The sequence below is a fragment of the Triticum dicoccoides genome, chromosome 3B, assembly GCF_002162155.2.
Source record: "Triticum dicoccoides isolate Atlit2015 ecotype Zavitan chromosome 3B, WEW_v2.0, whole genome shotgun sequence".
Taxonomy (NCBI): Eukaryota; Viridiplantae; Streptophyta; class Magnoliopsida; order Poales; family Poaceae; genus Triticum; species Triticum dicoccoides.
The window spans coordinates 408,490,442-408,503,431 of record NC_041385.1 but is presented as its reverse complement, the minus strand read 5'-3'; positions in this window follow the sequence as shown (position 1 = coordinate 408,503,431).

Below are 12,990 nucleotides of genomic sequence, written 5' to 3'. Positions count from 1 at the left end.
TGTGGGGCCTACTTGATCCCAATAGCATTCTTATTTTCCTATAAAATTATTCGCTTGGTTACTCCTGACAAGCGGGGCCACACTTATCATTGTGAGATAGAGAGAATCGACATGTGGGTCTAGGCTTATTTTTGTCATATAACATGGTCAATGGGTTTGACATGAAAATAACAATGTCTAATGGCATTTTTAGCAAACATCTAACAGAACGATGACATTTTTTTAGATATCTAATGGCATTTTTAAGCAAGCATCTCATGGATCGATGGCATTTTCTAGTAGTTGTAACTTCTAATGGCAAAACTGAGTAGTGAGACACAACTAGTGGCATAAATAATAAAAACCTAAGAATTAAATAAGTATGCTAATTTATTTAATAGAGGGGCCTTGTGATTTTACTACTCGTATAAATGTTGCCGACGACATAAGGAGGAGCAAAGAACCATGCAGCATACTCAAGTTTTCCACTGGAGTACTAGTACGACGGAGGAGCACGAAACACGGCAGCATAATGTGATGTGGCGATAAAAAAATGATCTAATTTTCTACTCATCTATCCCACGGCGCCGCTCATCGAACGTGACACATGCGGTGAAACACCAGAATCAAAAGAATAAACACAGGAGCAAAAGAAGAAGAAAGATTATCCCCCCCCCCCCAAAAAAGAAGGACGACACACACACAAGTCTGGGGCGCTGCTCTCTACTAGATGAAGGGTTGCTGCCGCGGAGTCGTAACTACTTCTTCATCGCCTCCACGACCTCGATCTGCTCGCGCATATCCTCCGCCATCTTTGTCATGCTGTCCATGATGTGGGATTTCTCGACACGAGCCTTCATCATCTCCTCCACAATCACATTACGTACCTTGACAGCAGCCGGGTGCTCGATGCGGAGCTTTGCCAAATCCTCCTTCTGTTACATGACGGGGGCGTGCAGCATCTTCACCGAGGAACTACTCTTCTCATGTAGCTTCTCCCAGCTGGCGTTCTCCTCCTTCAGCAGGTCGAGCTCATGGCGGAGCTTCGCATTGTCCTCCTGAAGTTGCAGGATTTCGTCGGTCGCCTTCTTATCCAAGGCAATGCTCTTCTTCAGCAACATCACCAAGCCAGCGATCAACTCCCCCTGCTCATTGAGCTCAGCGGGCATGTCGTCGAGGCTCTCCTTCAGCATCTCCATCAAGCCGTCGATGAACTCCTTCTGCTTATTAAGCTGATCGGGCATGTCATCAAGGGATAACAACTCCAGCGCCGCCAGCTCATCATGTTCGCCTCCGTGGCTAGGGCACTCTTGGGAGCCCTTGCCTGCCCGTGATAGATCTTTCGAGGTCTCTGCGAGGCGGCGAGCCCTCTTTTTTTAGTGGCCTTGGTCACCGCTGCCTTGTTATGAGTAGTACTCGACCTAGAGCTCTACACACCGACCATGGCAAGGACGGACGAACAAGAAATACTTATGAGGAGGAAGGTAGAGTAATTTCGGCTAGGTAGTTCCCCCTTTTATAACCTAGTACTAGCACTAGTACTAAAACCTGCATAGTGGGAACACGTTCAAGTTTTATACGTACTAGGTGTGAGCAGGTTTGCACTTAATTATAGCATGGTAGTACTGTCGGTGTCAAAACCTGCAGATCTCGGGTAGGGGGCCCAAGCTGTGCGTCTGAAGATCAATGGTAACAATGGAGAAGGAACACAGTATTTACCTAGGTTCGGGCCTTATTAATGGAGGTAAAACCCTACTCCTGCTAGATTATATTTAGGGGGATAGGGGTTACAAGAGTTGATCTACCTCGAGATCGATTCGGCTAACCCTAAATAGCTAGCCTAGTAATATTATGATCCTGCCTCTGATCCAACCCTCTGGTTTATATAGACGTAGGAGGGGCTTAGGGTTGTACAAAGTCAGTTTTACAGAAAGGAATAGAATATCCGGACACCCATACTTGCCATCCACGCGTGTGAGAGTCCCCACCGGACACGGGATATGATCTTCTTTCTTGTATCTTGACGGACCATCGGTCCGGCCCACATCAATAGACCGGACGCCCGAGGACCCCTAGTCCAGGACTCGCATAGTAGCCCCTGAACCTATCTTTAATGATGATAAATCCGGTGCTCAGATTGTCTTCGGCATTGCAAGGCGGGTTCCTTAAAGAATACACACTGGCTTTCTTCTGTAAAAAGAATTGTATCCAGCTTTTCGCAATAAACACAACCCTTAGCCACGAAGGTAGGATATATGTAAAAAAAGGAGAACAGTGTCCTTTACTGACAACTTTTTTGGCGAAGCGTCAGACTTGACCTTTCGGCATTTCGAACCGTTTTCACACCCCGGTTCCATGTTTCGAGGCCACGCCTCATTGGCACGTCCCATCAAAACAGAGATCACGCCCACTTAATACGGGATTGCATATCAATGATATCTGGGTAATCCAACCGACTGCGGCGCATAACCACATCGGGAACATACGAAGTTTTAAGGCTAGGGAGGCGGGCGCTTGGTATTCACCACTTATATAAACGGGTAAAGATTCATCTTTTCTATCCCATGCCTTCTTCCTTCCTCCGCCTCCCTATCTCTGAGCTCTAGCGCCCAAGCCTCGAAACCTCCCACTGCCACCAACCTCTCCATTCATGTCCGGATCCGGCTTTCAGGGCAAGTGGGCAGCCTCCTTCGTGAGGGAGAAGGACATCAAGGAGCTCCGGGATGCGGGGTACCTGAGTACGGACATCGCGTACAGGATCCCTGCCAAGAAGCAAGTCATCCCCACCCCGGAGCCCGGCGAAAGGGTGGTATTTATCCCCCACTTCCTCCATGGACTAGGGTTTCCACTTCACCCTTTTGTCCGTGGCCTCATGTTCTATTACAGGCTAGATTTCCATGATCTAGCCCCAAACTCATTCCTCCACATCTCGGTGTTTATCATCGTGTGCGAGGTACTCCTCCTCATTCCCCCGCCCCCACTTCGGCCTCTAGCTCAGTCTTGTGAATCCAAAGGTGGTGGACTGGGAGCACGCAGACTGCGGAGGTGCAATGGTGAGCAAGCTTCCCAACGTCACCTGGCCCAAAGGGGCTTTTGTGGAAACTATGAATATATGGCAGCAGGAGTGGTTCTACATCACCGACCCTCGCGGCGCCAACTGGGTGCCCACTCCTGAGTTTAGATCCGTACCCCCAATGTGGCTAGCGTCATGGATCAACAAGGGTTTGGACTGGGGGTCAGCTGACGAGGTGACGATGATGCAAAAGCACATCAAAAATATCATAAAAAGGAACACAGACCTCACCGACGTGGTTCAGGTGATACTATTCCGCCGGAACCTTCCCTGCCAGCACTGACCTATCCACATGTGGGAGTTTAATCCGGAAGGGCCATGGACCCTTCTTTGGCACGACGCATGAAGATATCTGGAGGCTGCTTTTCAAGGCCCAGAAGCAGAAGTCGTGGCCGGAGACGACCGACGACATTGGCCTCGACTGTGCTCACCCAGCAACTCTGGTAAGTTTTTAGTTTCCGAACATAACTTAGTCCGGAAATCACAGGGGTGTATTGAGACTCCCATATTTGAAATAGGGCTGGACGAAGAAGGCGGAGAAGATCAAGTGTCCAGCTCCAATGCCCGAAAACCCCGCCGATCCTCTGCTGACGAGGATGTTGGTTCCGGCGCCGTACAAGGCGCCGGAGAAGAAGACCAAGAAGAAGCACAAGGAGGCAAAAAAAGGCCCTCGCTGAAAAGGTCCCTCGGACACTATGTCCGGGGAGTCCGAATCCCTCTCCTCCCACGAGGGAGATGAAGAAGAAAAGGAGGAGGAGGAAGAGAGCAACTCTCCCCCTAAGGGGAGGAGGAAGAAAAGGGTGGCTTCCGTAGGCCCAGAATCGGAGGCATCCAAAAGGGGGAGAGTATCCCTCACGAACGACTCGGATTCGGATGCCGAAGTCATCCCCAAGCACCACCCCAGGTCGAAGCCCCTAGCCGAATCGTAAGTGTCTCCAGATGCCTTACATACATCAGCATTTATAATTATCGTTTTTAACATGTTGTACTGTGTGTTTCAGTCTGGCCCGCGATCTCCCTCAAATATCGTCTCCAAGGAATTCACTAGAGCTAGGGATGGTGGAGAGCGAGACGCCTGAGGGAGTCCTGGATTAGGGGGTGTCCGGATAGCCGAACTATGACCTTTGGCCGGACTCCTAGACTATGAAGATACAAGATTGAAGACTTCGTCCCGTGTCCGGATAGGACTTTCCTTGGTGTGGAAGGCAAGCTTGACGATATGATATGAAGATCTCCTCCCATTGTAACCGATTCTATGTAACCCTAGCCCTCTCCAGTGTCTATATAAACCGGGGAGTTTTAATCCGTAGGACGAACAACAATCATACCATAGGCTAGCTTCTAGGGTTTAGCCTCTCTGATGTCGTGGTAGATCTACTCTTGTACTACCCATATCATCAATATTAATCAAGAAGGAGTAGGGTTTTACCTCCATCGAGAGGGCCCGAACCTGGGTAAAAACATCGTGTCCCTTGTCTCCTGTTACCATCCGCCTAGACGCACAGTTCGGGACCCCCTACCTGAGATCCGCCAGTTTTGACACCGACATTGGTGCTTTCATTGAGAGTTCCTCTGTGTCTTCGCCGTCAGGAAGGATGCCTCACCCCGTCTTTAAAGACTGCACCGTTGCCAAAGGAGCTTTGGCCATCGGCCAAACTCTCCGGCTAGGTGGTGTTCTTATGACCACCTGTTCGGCCGCCGCGCCGACGATGACTTCTCGGGTCATCAAAAGCAATCTTCACGTCAACTGGGAACTCGCTGAGCAGTTAGATCTGATGGAGCTCTCCTCCTTAAACGAGCTCCTGGATCGCATCGCCGTCCTGGGAGTCGCTACAGATTACGACCAGATTGGGCCTAAAACCGATCTGAGAGAGATTAACTCTCCCCAGGCTTCCCACCACGTTGTTGTGGTAGAGGAACAATACGGCGACCCTTCTTCTATCCTAAGGACTAGCTATGTCCGGATTCCTGACCCCTCCATGCCGGATTCCCGCGGAGGGGAAAACACCACTCAAGCCCTGAACTTAAAGTCAGGCAGCGGGCCAGATTCATCGGACAACGTCCAAGAACCCAAGCTTCCAAGTTCGGAAGCTTCTTGGCCCCTGAGTCTTAGATTGGACGGAGTTCGGAATTTAACTCCACCCGCCCACCCAAACATAAGCGATCTATCCCAAATCCAGCAAGAGCCCACTAAAACAGTACATCATTACTGGGCCAGATTCCTCCTGGTCATGAACAGGATAAAGGACTGCCGTGAAGAGGACGCAATTTCATTCTTTTGCATTAATTGCACGGACGAAGGAATCCTCAACGCCGTAAGTCATCGCGAAATTACACGCTTTGCCGACTTGGCGTGCATAGTATGAAAGTACTGTGTGATGGAGAGCGCCTGGAAAACCAAAATCAAATTTTGGGATAATCTGGCCTTGAACACAACCCCATTCCAAAGTAAAAGGGTGCATCATTACCAGGCACCTGTGTTAAATACCAAAAAGCAAAAACCCTCTATAGGGTATGGAACCGTACTGGAGGGATGGCTCAATGGACCCTGTAAAATTCATAGTACAGAGGAAGTCACACCAACTCATAGCCTTAGAGCATGTTGGATACTCCGGCAGGTGGCCAGAAGTGCCGAGGAGCTTCTAACTCCAGAATCCGCAGAGCACCACCACAGAAACGCCAGTACGGTGTCAACAGTCTTCGAGACTATCGCATCAAACAATGCGAGGAAACGAATGCTCCACAGCCTTACCGAAGTCTACTAAGTAGCGACAATAAACCCATGGAGTGACACGGCTATTACCTTTAATGCCAGTGACGAACCTAAATTCCGGACAGCCCGATCACCAGCCGCACTGGTCCTCAGTCCGATAGTGGACGGCTTCTGGCTTACAAAGGTACTCATGGACGGTGGTAGCGGATTGAACCTCATCTATGAGGAAACCCTGCCAAAAATGGAAATAGACTGGAGCCGCATTGAGCGAAGCAACACAACCTTTAGAGGAATAATCCCCAGCCGGGAAGCGTGCTGTTCACGGAAAATCACACTGGACATGGTGTTCGGCACGCCGGATAATTACAGATCCGAGGAGGTCACATTTCAAGTGGCCCCGTTCAGCAGCGGATACCACGCTCTGTTAGGGCGAGAAGCATTCACAATTTTCAAGCTATACCCCATTACGGGTACATGAAGCTCAAAATGCTCGGACCCAACGGAATCATCACTCTTGCTAGTGATCCGGACACAGCGCTCCGCGCCGAAAACAAGACAGCCGCACTGGCCCTCTAGGCATTATCCGAAGCCCTAGCGGCCGAGGAACTAACTGTGTTGCGCTCCACGGTGGACAGGGACGATGTGATACTCGATAAGAGATCCAAGTCCACCTCTTTTAAACCGGCGAACGAAATAGTCAAATTCCAAGTCCATCCAACGGACCCTACATAAGCGGCCTCCATCGAGGCACAATTAAACCCCGATGTAGACGCCGCACTACGAGAATTCCTACGGGAAAATTGGGACGTCTTTGCCTGGCACCCTTCAGACATGCCAGGAATCCCACGCCGGCTGGCCGAGCACAGCCTAAATATCCTAAAAGGATTCAAGCCAGTCAAACAAACTCTTCGGCGCTTCTCCGAACCCAAGAGACAGGCCATGGGAGGGGAACTAGCCAAACTATTGGAGGCCGGATTCATTAGAGATATAAAACATCCGGACTGGCTAGCAAACCGGAGAAGTGCGTTTTTGGTGTTCCCTTTGGCAGTCTTCTGGGCTTCCTCATGTCCCACAGAGGAATTGAGGCCAACCCAAAGAAGGTCAAGGCAATCGAAGACATGAGTCCACCGCAAACCCTCGGGGAAATGCAGAAGCTCGCCGGACGCGTAACTGCATCAGGGCGCTTCATCTCCAAGCTAGGGGAACGTGCCCTTCCCTTCTTCAAGCTGATGAAGAAGAAGGGCCGTTCGAATGGACACAAGAGGCCGACGAAGCGTTCCAAGATCTCAAGAAGTACCTGACTAGCCTGCTATGTCTTGAGCTTGCGTTGGTTTTCCTTGAAGAGGAAAGGGTGATGCAGCAATAGTAGCGTAAGTATTTCCCTCAGTTTTTTAGAACCAAGGTATCAATCTAGTAGGAGGCTCCTCAAAAGTGCCACGCACCTACACAAACAAACAAAGAACTCGCAACCAACGCAGTAAAGGGGTTGTCAATCCCTTCATGGCCACTTGCAAAAGTGAGATCTGATAGAGATAGTATGATAAGATAAATATATTTTTGGTATTTTATAATATAGATTCGAAAAGTAAAGATGCAAATAAAATTAGATTGAAAGCTTATATGATAAAAGATAGACCCCGGGGCCATAGGTTTCACTAGTGGCTTCTCTCAAGATAGCATAAGTATTACGGTGGGTGAACAAATTACTGTCGAGCAATTGATAGAAAAGTGAATAATTATGAGATTATCTAGGCATGATCATGTATATAGGCATCACGTCCGCGACAAGTAGACCGACTCCTGCCTACATCTACTATTATTACTCCACACATCGACCGCTATCTAGCATGCATCTAGAGTATTAAGTTCATAAGAACAGAGTAACGCATAAAGAAAGATGACATGATGTAGAGGGATAAACTCATGCAATATGATATAAATCCCATCTTTTTATCCTCGATGGCAACAATACAATACGTGCCTTGCTGCCCCTGCTGTCACTGGGAAAGGACACCGCAAAATTGAACCCAAAGCTAAGCACTTCTCCCATTGCAAGAAAGATCAATCTAGTAGGCCAAACCAAACTGATAATTCAAAGAGACTTGCAAAAATCAATCATACATAAAAGAATTCAGAGGAGATTCAAATATTTCTCATAGATAAACTTGATCATAAACCCACAATTCATCGGATCTCAACAAACACACGGCAAAAAGAGTTACATTGAATAGATCTCCAAGAAGATCGAGGAGAACATGGTATTGAGATCCAAAAAGAGAGAAGAAGCCATCTAGCTAATAACTATGGACCCTGAGGTCTGTGGTAAACTACTCACAACTCATCGGAGGGGCTATGGTGTTGATGTCGAAGCCCTCCATGGTCGATTCCCCCTCCGGCAGAGTGCCGGCGAAGGCTCCAAGATGGGATCTCGCGGATATAGAAGGTTACGGCAGTGGAATTAGGTCTTCGTTGGCTCCCCTGATGTTTTCTGAGTACGTGGGTATATATAGGAGGAAGAAGTAGGTCGGTGACCGCCCGAGGGGCCCATGAGATAGGGGGCGCGCCCTGTAGGTGTGGGCGCGCCATCCACCCTCGTGGCCGCCTCAGATGCTTCTTGACTTGCACTCCAAGTCCTCTGGATCACGTTCGTTCCAAAAATCACACTCCTGAAGGTTTTATTCCATTTGGACTCCGTTTGATATTCCTTTTCTTCAAAATACTGAAATAGGCAAAAAAACAGCAATACGGGCTGGGCCTCCGGTTAGTAGGTTACTCCCAAAAATGATATAAATGTGTAAAATAAAACCTATAAACATCCAAAACGGGTAATATAATAGCATGGAACAATCAAAAATTATAGATACGTTGGAGACGTATCAAGCATCCCCAAGCTTAATTCTTGCTCGTCCTCGAGTAGGTAAATGATAAAAACAGAAGTTTTGATGTGGAATGCTACCTAGCATAATTCTCAATGTAATTTTCTTTATTGTGGCATGAATGTTCAGATCCAAATGATTCAAATAAAAGTTCATATTGACATAAGAAATGGTAATACTTCAAGCCTACTAATCAAAGCAATCATGTCTTCTCAAAATAACATGGCTAAAGAAAGTTCATCCCTACAAAAATCATATAGTTAGGCTATGCTTCATTTTAGTCACACAAAATTGCTCCCAAATTATACACCCCCGATGACAAGCCAAGCAATTGTTTCGTACTTAAATAATCTCAAAGTTTTTCAACTTTCACACAATACATGAGCGTGAGCCATGGATATAGCACTATATGATGATGGGATGTGTGGAGAAGACAAAAAAAGGAGAAAGTCTCACATTGACGAGGATAAATCAACGGGCTATGGAGATACCCATCAATTGATGTCAACATGAGGAGTAGGGATTGCCATGCAACGGATGCACTAGAGCTATAAATGTATGAAAGCTCAACAAAAGGAACTAAGTGGGTGTGCATCCAACTTGCTTCCTCACAAAGACCAAGGGCATTTTGAGGAAGCCCATCGTAGGAATATACAAGCCAAGTTCTATAATGAAAAATTCCCACTAGTATATGAAAGTGACAACATATGAGACTCTCTATATGAAGAACATGGTGCTACTTTGAAGCACAAGTGTGGAAAAGAGATAGTAACATTGCCCTTTTTTTATTTATTTATTTCTCTTTTTTTCCTTTTTTTGGGCCTTTCTTTTTTTCTTTTGGCCTTTCTTTTTTTCTTTTTTTTTCTTTGGACTTTCCTTTTTTTGGCCTTTCTTTTTTTTCTTTTTGGGAACAATGCTCTAATAATGATGATCATCAAACTTTTATTGATTTACAACTCATGAATTACAACTCAAAACTAAAACAAGATATAACTCTATATGAATGCCTCCGGCGGTGTACCGGGATGGGCAATGAAACAAGAGTGACATGTATGAAAAAATATGCAAAGTGGCCTTGCCACAAATACGATGTCAACTACATGATCATGCATTGGCAATATGACAATAGTAATGCGTGTCATGATGATAAACAGAACGGTGGAAAGTTGCATGGAAATATATCTCGGAATGGCTATGGAAATGCCATAATAGGTAGGTATGGTGGCTGTTTTGAGGAATATATCAGGAGGTTTATGTGTGATAGAGCGTATCATATCACAGGGTTTGGATGCACCAGCGAAGTTTGCACCAACTCTCAAGGTGAGAAAGGGCAATGCACGGTACTGAAGAGGCTAGCAATGATGGAAAGGTAAAAGTGCGTATAATGCATGGACTCAACATTAGTCAAAAGAACTCATATACTTAACCAAGCACTATGCGCATGCTCCTAGAGGGATAGATTGGTAGGAAAATACCATCGCTCGTCCCCGACCACCACTCATAAGGTTGCACAATCTAAGAACACCTCATGTTTCAAATTTGTTACACAACTTTAACCATACGTGCATGCTATGGGACTTGCTAACTTCAACACAAGCATTCGTTAAATCCATAATCACCCAACTAGCATGACTTTAATATCACTACCTCCATATCTCAAAACAATTATCAAGTATCAAATTGATCATAGCATCCAATTCACTTCCTATGATAGTTTTTATTATACCCAACTTGGATGCCCACCAATCTAGGACCAATTTTATAACCATAGCAAATACCATGCTGTTCTAAGGGACTCTCAAAATAATATAAGTTAAGCATGAGAGACTAGCAATTTCTACAAAATTAAGCCACCGCCGTGCTCTAAAAGATATAAGTGAAGCACTAGAGCAAAAACTATCTAGCTCAAAAGATATAAGTGAAGCACATAGAGTATTCTAATAAATTCCAATCAAGTGGGCTTCTCCCAAAAGGTGTGTACAGCAATGATGATTGTGGAAAACTAAAAAGCAAATACTAATACCATACAAGATGCTCCAAGAAAAACACATATCATGTGGCGAATAAAAATATAGCTCCAAGTAAAGTCACCGATAAACGAAGACGAAAGAGGGGATGCCTTCTGGGGGCATCCCCAAGCTTACGATTTTGGCTATTCTTGAATATATTGGGGTGCCATGGGCATCCCCAAGCTTAGGCTCTTGCCACTCCTTATTCCATAGTCCATCAAATCCTTACCCAAAACTTGAACACTTCACAACACAAAACTCAACAGGAAATCTCATAAGCTCCGTTAGTGAAAGAAAGCAAAACCACCACATAAGGTACTATAATTAACTCATTCTTTATTTATATTGGTGTTAAACCTACTGTATTTCAAGTTCTCTATGGTTCATACCACTTAATACTAGCCATAGATGCATCAAAATAAGCAAACAACACAGGAAAAGCAGAATCTGTCAAAAACAGAACAGTCTGTAGTAATCTGTAACCCACGAATACTTATGTAACTCTACAAATACTAAAACAATAGGAAGTCCTGGGCAATTTGTCTATTGATATACAACATAAAGAATCAACGCAAAATCCCGTTTCTGTGATTTAATAAAATTAATTTGGTGCGTGCAAAGTTTCTGTTTTTCAGCAGAATCAAATTAACTATAACCATAGGTTATCCTATAGGTTCTACTTGGCACAAACACTAATTAAAACATAAAAAGACATCTAAACAGAAGGTAGATGCAAAATTTATTACTAAACAAAAAAACAAAAAACACAAATAAAATTGGGTTGCCTCCCAACTAGCGCTATCGTGTAACGCCCCTAGCTAGGCATAAAAGCGAGGATAGGTCTAAGTAGTGCCATCTTTGGCACTCAATTCATAAGTAGCTCGCATGATAGATTCATAAGGTAATTTGACTTTATTTCTTGGAAAGTGCTCCATGCCTTTCCTTAATGGAAATTGGAATCTAATATTGTCGGTGTACTAGAATAGGGGTACTCTAGTATCCCGACCTTGTGCACGGGCAGTTCCAGCACCCCGTGGCAAGGCTTGCCGGGCGACCGCCAAGGTCCTCCGTGGTTCCCTTGGAGCCATTCAAGATCAAAGTATTTAAGCTCAGGAGACAAGGCCCCGGCAAGAGGAGCTTGCCGGGAAGGCCAACCAAGGCATCCCAAGGAACTTGCCGCGACGCGCCACGCGTCCCGGCAAGGCAACAAGGCCCCGGCAAGAGGAGCTTGTCGGGAAGACCAACCAAGGCGTCTCAAGGCCTGGTGAGCGACAAGCTTCCGGGCGCGACAAGACGACGACCGCGGCAAGGCGCTTGCCGCGGCAAGTAACCACCCTGTACCCACGCTCCAGCGCATCCACCAACGTGTCGCCCCGGGGCTCCTCCAGGCGTGCGTGGCAGGAGGCTGTGCAGTCAGCGGTGCATGGTGGCATGCGACGCTGACAAGATCGCCATCATGGCGAACGGTGGCGTCCCTGACGGTCCCTTTCTGCACTGTTTGGGTGACACAGACGGGCATTTAATGCCTTCGTCCCCTGCCGTCAGGGTTAGGTAGGATACACTGTGTAAGTAGGTGTACCAACCGCAACACTTTTTACGCTTTTACCCTTCTCTGTGTTACCACCTGTCGGTGACCCCTTGTGCATATAAAAGGAGGCCCATGCGCAACGTAGAGGGGGTTCGGCTCATTCGGAAGCCAGAAAAACACTTAGCTCTCTCGAGCAAGAACACAATACAATCAGACAAGCAGCAGTAGGAGTATTATCTCTCCGGAGAGCTCCGAAGCTGGGTAAACTGCTCGTGTGCTTCGCCTCGATCCGCTCTTCGTGCGATCTCCGCCCCCCCCCCCCGCCAAACCGAAAGGGGCCACGGTCCGCCGGCCCCATAGGTGTTCGTGGATCAGTTTCCCCGACATCTTTGGCACGCCAGGTAGGGGGCGTCGAGATTGCGTGAACCTGATCCGGCGTCCACACGAGCTAGATCTTCATTTTCTTCATCGACATGCCACCGAAGAAGAAGACTTCGGCGGCAGCTGCTCCGTCCACGTCACTTCCACCACCACTGGAGCAAACGGGTGGTGGGGAGGACGCCGGCGGAGGAACGGACATCGACGAGGGAGCTCACGATGCTGCCAGGTCCAAGGACAAGGCCGCGCAAACCTCGGCAACCGTACATGTACCGTGCCCATCTCAGGAGGCGCAGGACCGACAGCGTCATGGTATTCGCAGTACCATACGTTCGTTGGGACAAGATCGAGCTGGTGGATCTCGGGGTGCTCAAGACCAGCATGCACGCCAACGTGCTGGCACAAGTGAGACACGGTCGCCTGGACGGGATACT